The sequence below is a fragment of the Apus apus genome, chromosome 4 (assembly GCF_020740795.1).
Source record: "Apus apus isolate bApuApu2 chromosome 4, bApuApu2.pri.cur, whole genome shotgun sequence".
NCBI classification, from domain to species: domain Eukaryota; kingdom Metazoa; phylum Chordata; class Aves; order Apodiformes; family Apodidae; genus Apus; species Apus apus.
In genome coordinates, this window is record NC_067285.1 from 5,008,210 (window position 1) to 5,019,166 (window position 10,957).

General features: G+C 39.5%; 1 protein-coding gene across 8 annotated transcripts in view; it reads right to left on the bottom strand.

Annotated features, from left to right (window-relative positions):
- TACC2 (transforming acidic coiled-coil containing protein 2) overlaps window positions 1–8,742 on the bottom strand; it is a 136,094-nt gene extending 127,352 nt beyond the window's left edge. For 6 of the 8 annotated variants that reach the window (XM_051619309.1, XM_051619306.1, XM_051619308.1 and 3 more), the window contains exon 1: window positions 8,633–8,739. The gene's annotated coding sequence lies outside the window, so the exon portion shown is untranslated. Of the gene's footprint in view, window positions 1–6,351; window positions 6,478–8,632 lie in introns of those variants that run through there. The other 2 variants (XM_051619305.1, XM_051619302.1) reach the window with 2 other exon arrangements.
- Between the last annotated feature and the right edge of the window lie 2,215 nt (window positions 8,743–10,957).

Here is a 10,957-nt window from a genome sequence, read left to right on the forward strand (position 1 = left end):
TTTACATTCCTAATGCCATGACCAGTTAATGGGGCTTAGGAGCTACAGGGCAGACTGACCTACATAGCTCACCTGGACAGCCTGTGCCTACCATTGTGCAGGACTGCAAATGATTTCCTTATCATTATTCCCTGCCTTTTAAAAGTAGCTGATTATGATTTATGCAAAGTGTCTCATCCATACTTGTGTTATGAGACATAAATGACTGTATAATTCAGGTCCATAGCCAACTCAGGAGAGTGCATGTGTGTTTCCACACTCTCAATGCACACTCACTCCTCACTCCAAGCGAAGGATCCCCGTTCCTAAACCTCAAAGATGAGGTAGAAATAATAGCTCTGATTTGGGGCAAGGTTTTGGAAGGAGTCTGAGGTGACAGGTGGACTTTCATAACCTGCTGGCTCTCTGCTCCCTGAACTGCTCTGCCTGCTGTGGTGTCCAGTGACAGCACAGGGGATGGTGGGACTCAGAGACAACTCAGAGACAAAACCCCATGTTATATTCAGGCAGAAGAGGAGACATAAGCAAGGTGGAGACCAGCTGATTTAACATGTTGCTAGAGGTACATATAAAGCATGGCAAGAATGCACCACAAGGTTAATATTTCTTGCCTCATTCCAAGTTCTATCTCCTTCAAACTTTTCCTTACTCTCCCCTCTGTAGTGTTTACCTGTTCTGTCCATGCATTCCCTTTTTTCTCCTCTCTTTGGTCAAGAGACTCGGTGGAAATACAAGGGACAGTGAAGAGTTGCCATGAGGTCTGATTTTCTGAGAGCTGAGGAGAATGGCAGAGAAGAGGCAGAGCACAAAGCTTCTCAGAAGGTAAGGGATTCCTTCCTTGGTTGCCTTCTGCTTTGGAGTCTGAACCAGCTGTCAGCAACTGCTTCTCCCCAGCTGTGGATGGCAGCAGTATTTCCCCTCCTGCTTTCTTGGCCTGAGGTGTGTGCTGACATGTCAGAGTTGGAAAGTGCAGCTGCTCCTGGGCTTTGTGCTAACACACCCTTCGTGCCCACACAAATATCAGAGGAGAGAAGGACTTGTTCTTGGGCCTCTACAAAGCCTTCAACACTCAGAGAGTTTCCTTGGGCTGAGGGGTGGAAGCTTATTGTTTTTTTGTGCTGGCCCAACACAGGCACATAATCAAGTACAGATACACACATATATATACACATTATATATTATGTATGTACAGATGCATATAACCTGTACAGGTTATTTCCCTTCATTTTCAGTTAGAGGATTCATTTAGCCTGAAGCTGTTGTTCATAATCTCATGATAGTTGTTTGATGACTGGGTGAAAAGAAATTAGATTGTAATCTTAGCCACTGAATATTTAGCAGTGAATGATATTCTCACTCCAGGAGTTCTGTGTTTTACAACACAGGTGGTGAGGCCTGGCTATGAAAATCAGTCTCTCAGGAGAACTGCACCTCAAGACAACTTGTGAATAACCAGGCTAGGGTTAGGTTTCAGCCTCTAGTCCAAGCAAGTATCCTGGATCTTTGCAGGACTAACTCTGGGAACTGCGTCACTGACCTCTGAAATAATTTTGTAGTCAAAGTAGTGTTCATAAAACCATGAACCCTGGCTTAAAAAGATGCTGAAGTTGGCTGAAAAAATATTTACTTGGAAATGAAACTTGTTGAGTTTCTTCAATCTTCTGCACCTTGAAAACAGTTATATTAAGTAAGCACAACAGTTAGATTCAAGGATTACTTACACAAATTCCTCACTGATATACTAAGCAGGATAAAGCAGAAATTGAGGCACAGAGGGCATGAGTGATTAGGTCATTAATATATTGTATAGTCCTGGAGTAGTGTTCAGCCCTCAGAATATCAGTACAGAATGAAAATGATTCCTGATTTGATCCGGCATTGCTGTTCTAAAATAATAGGCTTTTACATGGAGTATGGGCTGGATGATGGGCTTTTTCTCAAGGATGTTAGGCTGATATAACCCTGCCCAAAAAGACCCCATCACATTTCAAGGCTAATCAGGACAAAAATACTTTCTTAGGCTTATTTGTAAGAGCAAGCCAAGAATATTTTTGTGCACAGTAACATCACAGAGATATTGTTAAAGGTATCATAAAGAAGGAAAGAAAACCAGTAAGGTTAAAATAATTTTTAGATGCCTTTGTCAAAGGATAATAATTGCATAATAGGGAGAGTGCTTCATCACTGTTTCATCACTGTTATAATGTTTAAATTTAACTTAATGAATGCTTAAAGATGAATAAGAATGTAAGTTATAAACCTGTTTTCCCCCTTGACTAAGCAGCCATGCAAACCAAGACTGAGAATTCAGATAAAGACAGTCCCTAAAGTTTTTGTGATAATCTGGTGACAAGGACTGGTGCCTGAACTGCATTTCCTACTCTAAATTGGAGCTCCTGATGTTTGCCTTTGTGATAGTGGCTTTTAAAAAAGATGATCTAATGTCGTGTTGTGGGAAGTGATCCTAGTGATCCGTGGTGGTTGGTGGAGATGAAGTTAACTAAGCTGCTCACTGTTATTACAGATGGCACAAGTCTTCATCCTTGTGACAGACAGAAACCTCATCAGCTTCTAATGACAGATTTAAGTTCATATAACATATGTCTTGCCCGGCTGGGTCTGCACTATTTATATTCATGTTATCATTCTCCACTAATATAAACAATATCCAGTTTCAGAAGTTCACTCCATTTACAGGTGTCTTTTTCCACTGGCATTACTTTGTCGTGAGTGGGTGACAGGCTTTACAGCACTTTAACTCCACCTCAGTTTTGATTTAGGGAAGGTACCCTGGAGACCAGGCTCACAAAATCATTGTTGCTATACATAATTAGGCACTATATTTACCTTTATTAAGCAGGTATTGTAATCCTGAGTGAAAATTTGGGAAGAAAATCTTCAGAAAGCATCTGCAAACGGCTGCAGTATTGGCTTCCTGAGCCTGCAACCAGCCTGGCTCTTAAAGATGTGACTTTCCCCTTTCATCTCTGTAAGATTTTAACATTAAACTCTAATTATGTTTTTTGAGCATTGGCTATAGTTATTTTGGCTTTGGTCATTACAAAAGATGGAACTTGACAGATGAATTGATGACATTTGGTTTTGTGGTTGGTTTCTATTTATCTATTCATCTATTTGTCTACTGTGATTGAGCTGTCTCTCACCCAGTGCTCTCAAGAAAATATGATAGAATGCAGGGAGCTAAGAATCAGTCACTAGCACCCAAAGAGTGGATACTAACCATATTTCAAATCAATGGAGTGAGCACAAAGGTTTACAATAGTTTGTCCAGTTTAAAGTTCATGGATGACTGGGGTATATGCAGCATATACCACCTTCTGCAGTTAAAGGGCTAAAGTGAATTAAGATTGGTATCTTTTTTGTGTCCAGTTGTGATTCTTTTTTTGTTGTGTGAGCAAACTCTTAAGGGTTACTTGGTGAAGTCCAGGACATCTAAAAAGGAATAATATTCTTCTCTGAAAAGGTTATAGGTTGAATAAAATCTCTTTAAGCTTAGGATGTAAGAAGAGAACTTGGCAGAGAAGGATATGTTGAGACTGTAGGATATGTTAATGCAAAAGGCTTGAGCACAATTTCCAAAACTCTGGAAATCTTTCTACCAACAGAAATGGTCTAATAGTGCCACTATTAGACCACGTCTAATAGTGAATATTTTGGGCTGGCAGGTCTTCATGCAGGGACTAAATATTGCATGTATGACAATTAAGAAAAGTTAAGTCTAGTTTGTTAGAAGGCAAGAATATCTCCATGCTCAATGCTCCTGACACAAGTCACCTTTTGATGTGAACAGTGTAACAAGCTAGGAGTCTACCAGAGAAACTGAAAAAAAACCCACCCCAGTTTTATGTAGACCATGAATTGAAACCTTCTGCCCCCTTGCATCATGCAGAGATTTTCATATGGGTTCAATAAAACTGTGCAGTGCTGCAAATTTGTGGGTAAAATCAGCTCGTTCTCATAAAGCAAGTGGTTAAGTATAATTTTCAGTTTACAGTTGGAAGTGGCATGGAAACTGTGAGCCACAGGCCAACAAGTAGGCATGCAACTGATCCCAACAGTTAAGAATAATTACTGTAGTTTCAATGGTATCAACATGCTGTATTTATAATACACAGACACTTACAGAAGTATAACCCAAAATCTTTACAGTCTAATCAAAAGCTAGTTTGTGAGGGTGAAAAATAGGTCAACAGCTCATGCTATACTAGGCTAATAGTAACAAAACCAATAGTGACAAGTAACAAATAGTAACACATCCCTCTGAAGTGTTGGGGGACTCAGTCTATACCATGCTAAAACCAAAATGGAGCACATTAAAATTTAGGCATGTTAGGTCAAAACCTACAGATGTATTAAGCCTTGGTGTAAAAATGGGGCTTTTGATACCCGTGAGCTGCTTTTTTGTACTTTTTTTTCCCCATCCCTCACTGCAGCAAACTTTGTGCTTCTGGCTTCAACTAGGAGTGGCTAAAGATGTGGAAGTGTGTTAACATAAAAAATTGTTTGTGCTGCAGAAGATCTAGACACAACCTCTCTGTCTCTTTTGGAGGGTGAGTGAAAGCCTGACATTGAACCTTAAGTGCACTGAAGTGGTGCTGTTTGGCTGATGCTTCACAGAATCATAGGTAACAGGGATGAGAGACACATCTCTCCCCTGGTTTAGTATCTCTCAAACAGTTATACTTCTCACAGGTCTGCTGGAGGAAGCACATTTTGGGAATGGGAGAAAATGTTCTGAAATCGTATTTCCCAAAGAACTGATTTGAAAATAGATGCCATTTTGTCTAATTTGATCAATTCCTCAGTCAGATGTGTTCTGCAGAAACAGCTACAGTGTTGGTTCACTAGTAGTTTCCTGTTTCATTGTCTCCAGGCAAACTATCTCATGGTCCTGCTTTCTTTCTTAGAATTATCCTGCTACTGTTTCCTTCTAAAAGATTTCTGTTGCAAATATGGCAACCATTCATATTAAAAAATAAATAGTACATCTGTCACATTATGCCTTGATGGCAAGAAAAAGTGTTTACACCCTACACCCAGTCAGCTTGCCATGAATCAGTGAATCTTCTCTGATTGCTTATATGCAGAAAAGCAGATTTTATCTAGGTAACAAAAGAAATAATTCTTACCTTTTATTTATGTACAGTCCTATTACAGTCCTGTAACTCCCCACAGCACACTACTGCTTTACAGATGAACCAAATAAACATAAACTAATCCATTTGCAAGGACCCAGAGCTGGCTGAGTCTTAGGTTTGACCAAGAACCAACAGTGTTAGCAGGATCAGATGCTTGCTCTGAATCCAGAGAAGTAAATGAGTCTGTCAAGCCCTGACTAGCATTTTATGACAAATTTAATTTGGCAAGATTATATAGTTGAATATTTTGTCAAACCTGCTGAGGCTTGTATATTCTGTATACGGATCTTGACCAGATGATGTGTTTTCATAGAACCCTGCATTCAAGAGCTTCTAATGAAAGCATACGAAAATGAAATCAAGATTTGTTTCACCATGTGATTTTTAGAGATCACTACTTGTCACAGGAAAGACATGGAGCTGTTGTGGAGGGTCCAGAGAAGGGCCACAAAGATGATCAAAGGGCTGGAGCAGCTCTGCTATGAAGACAGGCTGGGAGAGTTCGGCTGTTCAGCCTGGAGAAGAGAAGGCTCCAGGGAGACCTTAGAGCACCTTCCAGTGCCTGAAGGGGCTGCAGGAAAGCTGGGGAGGGGCTTTTCATCAGAGAGGGCAGTGATAAGACAGGGGGTAATGTTTTTAAACTGGAAGAGGGGAGATTTAGGTGAGACATCAGGAAGAAATTCTTCACCATGAGGGCAGGAAGGTGCTGGAACAGGTTGCCCAGGGAGGTTGTGGAAGCCCCGTCCCTGGAGGTGTTGAAGGGCAGGTTGGATGAGGCTTGTGCAGCCTGGTCTGGTGGGAGGTGTCCCTGCTCATGGCAGGGAGGTTGAAACCTGATGATCTTTAAGGTCCCTTCCAACCTTAACCCTTCTATGACTCTATGATTCTATGATTCTACTTAAAAAGGATTATGTCAAGAAAAAGAAAAACTATAATCAGTGATGACTCTACTCTTATAGTGGCTGTCAGCAATGCAACTCTTCCAACCATTAGTTGCTATAATTGACTGTAGAATCAACTGCATTTAAGTTATTCCTTTAGATTTAAGCTTAGATCATACACGCTGGGTACAATTTTACCCTTTTCAGACTTTTTATGGACTTAAGGGTCTTCTATAAATATTGCTCCACCAGCATCAGAAAACAAAAAAGTTGATCCGAAAATCTTCTGTGGCCTGAGTAGCGGTTCCCACCTCTCCCAGAATGAAAGTCCATCTTTCCAGAATAAAGGTCAGTGGTCAACATGAATGTTTGGTTTGTCTTCCTTCACAGAAAGAACCAGAACAGCACTGATTAAAAGCTGCCCAGTGTTACAGGTCAGTCATTCTCCAATACTGCCATAAAAGATGATAGACATAAGAGAATTTTAAAGAAAGCTTCAAGTAATATGAAAGGAATATTCTCAATATATCCTCAAAAATACCTGTCTCCCATCCAGCTGAATGGAAGTGCCAATGAAGACAGGGAACTTTCAACAGCCTGCAGAAGATTTCACAACTTGAACCTTCATAGAGATGTTTTTCCCTCAGCCCTTGCCCTCTGCCTACCCTGGAAGCTCTCCAAACTATTGCTTCAATTTCTATTTCTATCCTGTTTGCTTTGTATCAAGACCCACAAAATAACATGTAAACAATTTACAGTGTAAATTATTTTTATAAAAGGGGGAAACAGTCTGCAGGTACACATGTGAGTGTGAAATCTGAGGTTGGAACTAAGGTCTTTTGTTTTATTTCTTTTTTTTGCAGTAGGCCCTTTGACTGCCTTTCAACAGGTGTCTTTTCTAACCAGCCCCAGACGCCAGTGTCCATGTGACAATCCAAGCCCATCCAGCCAGTCTTTACTGATAAAATAACCACACTATACTATAACTTCAATTAGCTTAGATTAGATTTTTCCTGGAGTAGGTTGCTTTCCACTCATTTCCCTGGCATTTTCAAAATGCTTGATGAAAAATACTAACTACATAATTCTGGAGCACGTTCAAATTGATTCCTGATCTCCCCAGACCAGGGTATTAAAGTCATGGATGTGGATGTAGATGTAGGTGCAGATGAAGATGGCAGGTTACTGCAAACTCAGCCAGTGAGGATTATATCTTCCATCCATAGGTCCATCTGAATTTTCTGGCCAACTACTAGCCCTTCTACCTTTCTAATTTCCAAAATCCTTGTGAAATAAGTTTTATGGATATATGTATTAGCATCTCCCCAGTTAATCTCAGAATCTGTCATTAAAAAGCTTTGCAATGAATGGATGGAGGTTTTTTCCTTAACTCCTACATGTGTAGTAAGTTTCCAACCCATTTCTTGGGCTGTGTAAAGGGGAAAAGGTCCACTCCTCTGTAATTAACAGCTTGAGCCTGAGTAGCTGAATCATGACCCAAAAATTCAGGTTATAAGCACTCCATTTTTGGAAAAGAGCAGATTTTGTAGGTGACACCAACTTCCTAACAGAGATAGAAGAGTGTCTGCCACTGTGATGCTGTGCCTGTTAGTTTCATTGTTAGTTTCTGCCTGAAGCTAAACATATCTTTTCAAAGGTAGATTAGCTGAAAAATTGTTTTCAAAGCATGTAAAACATACCAAAACATTGTGGTAATCCAAACCCCATTCATTAAAAGGAAAACAGAAATTACTAAAGTGGCCATGGTCTTACAAGCTGAGAGCATATTTCAGTATAATGTCATCAATGTTCAAAATGGTAACATAATTAATTTCTTGTTAATCTCAAACTAGTGAAATACTATTTTGACCTGATTAGTTCTCTTAGTGGGAAAGGCTAGAAGTGACTTCAACTACCTGGAGATCTATTAAAGTTTTGGGTCACCAGAGGCAATATTCTACCTACAGATGGGAAGTGTTTGATTTTACAGCCTGAAGCAAACTTTATTATGCCTGAAAAGACTAAATATCATAGTCAGTTCTCACTTAAAAACATCCCCAAACATCTCCATAATCTTTCTAGTGACTAGCCAGCTAATTTCATCTCTGAAATTCTTCAAGAGAAACACACATTCTTGTTACATGGCAACAAAATCAACAAGCAATCCTTTCTGAATCAAATCCCTACAACTATTTCTGAGAAAAAGAGCAACAGTGGAAAAGAGCCATATTTTAAAACTCCAGCATTTGAAAATAGCTGGTACAGTCTGTAATGTTGTAACATGGTTTTAAAACAGCTATTTTAGGACATGCAGACTTCATGATCAGTCTCTTGGTCTTAGAAAGATAACTGACTAAACAGAGATCATCCTGTAGACTATGGCATTGGTTATGTGGACTGTAAAAAAAGCTATACAAGAGATCATGAAACTATGGAACCTCAAAGGAGCCACTGTTGTTTTCTGGTAAGGAGAAAGCTTTCTTTTACTTGTAAGATACAAGCTTTGCCTTTTGAAATGTCTAAAACATAATTAGCAAACTGGTTTGAGCCTAGACATTTTTAAAGTTAAAGAACTAATGAAAAATTACTTACCCAATTTTCCTCTAGATCAAAAAAGGAAATGTACCACTTCGTCCCTGCTTTTTGCAACCCTCTTCACTCCTTCACTCCTAGCTGGTGTATGGATCCCCTTTCTCCCTAGATCACATGAAAGTGTTCTATTAATGTGAATTGGCTTATGTTTGAGAACACTATGCTGGATAGCTATGAAGTGTAAAGAATCTGACCCAGGGAGCTGTAGGGCTGTGACACATCAGTTCTTCACAGGAATTCTCAGTTGCTGGATGAGAACAACACCAGATAGGTCCTGTACACTGAGTACAGTCTGCTGTCCTTGTTGTTAGTACACTGAGACAAGCTCCATGGTACACCAATGTAACTGGAATTTTACCCTCTGGCTTTTCAACCCCACAAATATAGCTACTAAGTATCAGACTGTCTCTTTCACCTGAGCAACTTAATAAGGAAAGTTTGGGGAAAATTATGATCTTTCGAGGTCCCTTCCAACCCCTAGGATTCTAGGATTCTATGATTCTATGAAAAATGAATCAGTTTAGCAGGTGACAAACATATATAAGCACAGTTTGGCTAAAAGTCCTAGCTGCCTTAAGAAAACCACTGCGAGTCAGCACTGCTCTGCATATTTCATGAGGAATACTTTGCTGGAGTTCAGGATAAACATTCAAAGTCTGGGAATGCTAGTAGATTACCTGGCAGGAGGGAGAGAAGGAAAAAGCAGATATTTCTTGCCAGTGTTCTATTCTTTATCCCTTTGTCTGTGTTCACTCTTCTCTTGCCCACACAGTCAGAAAAGAGGAAAAACACCTTGTTACTTCTCATGAGGGTTAAGATGGATCTTTCAGCCCACTTGTTTGAATGTAGGAATTGAAGTTAGAGCCTTACATCTGTGAGCCTTTCAGGAAAATAAACATGTCACTTCAGTGTAGAGCTGTCTTAACTATAAACCCCCAAAGCACATGTCACTGGAATAGGAAACCCACACCAATCATAGAACTGACTTTAAGCAGGGCATGTTTTCAGTTACATAGTACTTTTGGAAAATTTTCCTTTGGAATACATTATTTCAGAGAGGAAAAACTCTATGTCTTTCATAATAGGTTATGAATTACAGGCTTTTAAACACATGTAGTAAAATCATATTCATGTCAGCACAAGAGGTGAAATGATTGCTGTGATAAGACCAAATCTATCACAGAAGCACTTAGGTTTGAGTTAATTGTTTGCATGGTGTTGGTAATGTCTAATAGGTGATAATTTCTAGAGGTTTCAACAACAAAAAAGTGAATTCCTATGAATTTTCTAGGAATTCGTGAATTATTGGCATAATAAAATTTCCATGTCCAAAAAATTGACATGCAGTTATGCAAAATATGGGCAGAGCACTACAGAGCACTAATTGCCTTTTTCTTCTGCAAAAATCTGACATTGTTCTGCATTTGCTTTTAATTCCTTTGTTCCTCCATCAGAAGTGTACTGGATGGACCACCAAGGCAGCAGCTCTCTGGCCATTCCCTGCTCTGAGGCATCACTGATAGATGTACATATTTCCTGCTCTTTCCTGCAAAGATTTTTTTTACTATTATTATTATTATTTTCCTAAACTAAATTGCTGTTTGATTGTGGGGAAAAAGGGGAAGGGTTTGAGTGTTTTAGTCTCCACCAGCATGACTTGCACATGTATTTGTAGCAACCTTGTGTCAATCTTTCACTTAATGAAACCTTCCAAGTCATTACAAAGAAAAGGTTCCTGGTGCCAATGAGGGTTTGAACTTGTCAGGGTTTTTTTCCCTGACATCCCACCAGATTGGGACTCAGGTTTGTTTGTTTGTTTGTTTGTTTTTCAGAGTTCTCTTAATAATTGTTCTTTCATATTTCACTGAAAAAAAACCCACACCTTTTCAGAGTGGTACAATGTATACTGTGATTTGATGGGCTGTAACCTAATCCGCTCTGCTGAAGGAATATCTGCTGCCAGATTTTACCTTCCTTGGGATTATCTGTAAATATGGAGAAAAAAACCTTCTGCAAGAACCAAGAATACTATGCATTTACACTTCTACATTGCTAAAGCAATATTTAAGTTCGCTGCACTCATTAAAAGAAATTCCCTTAACCATGTTTGCTTGCAGAGCTAGCAGCTGAAGAGCAAGTAACTGTTTCTGATGTTTTCAATTAGTCTATCCTGCATTTCAGATTACCAGGATTCTCTTGATGTCAAGAGCAGCCATCACTGGGCAACAGATCCTGTGCTGTTGCCATGTTCTTAAGACAATTCATTTCTTGCTTTATATCTCCCTCCCAAATAGCAGCATTTGTTTTGGTGTATTCAAGGGAAAT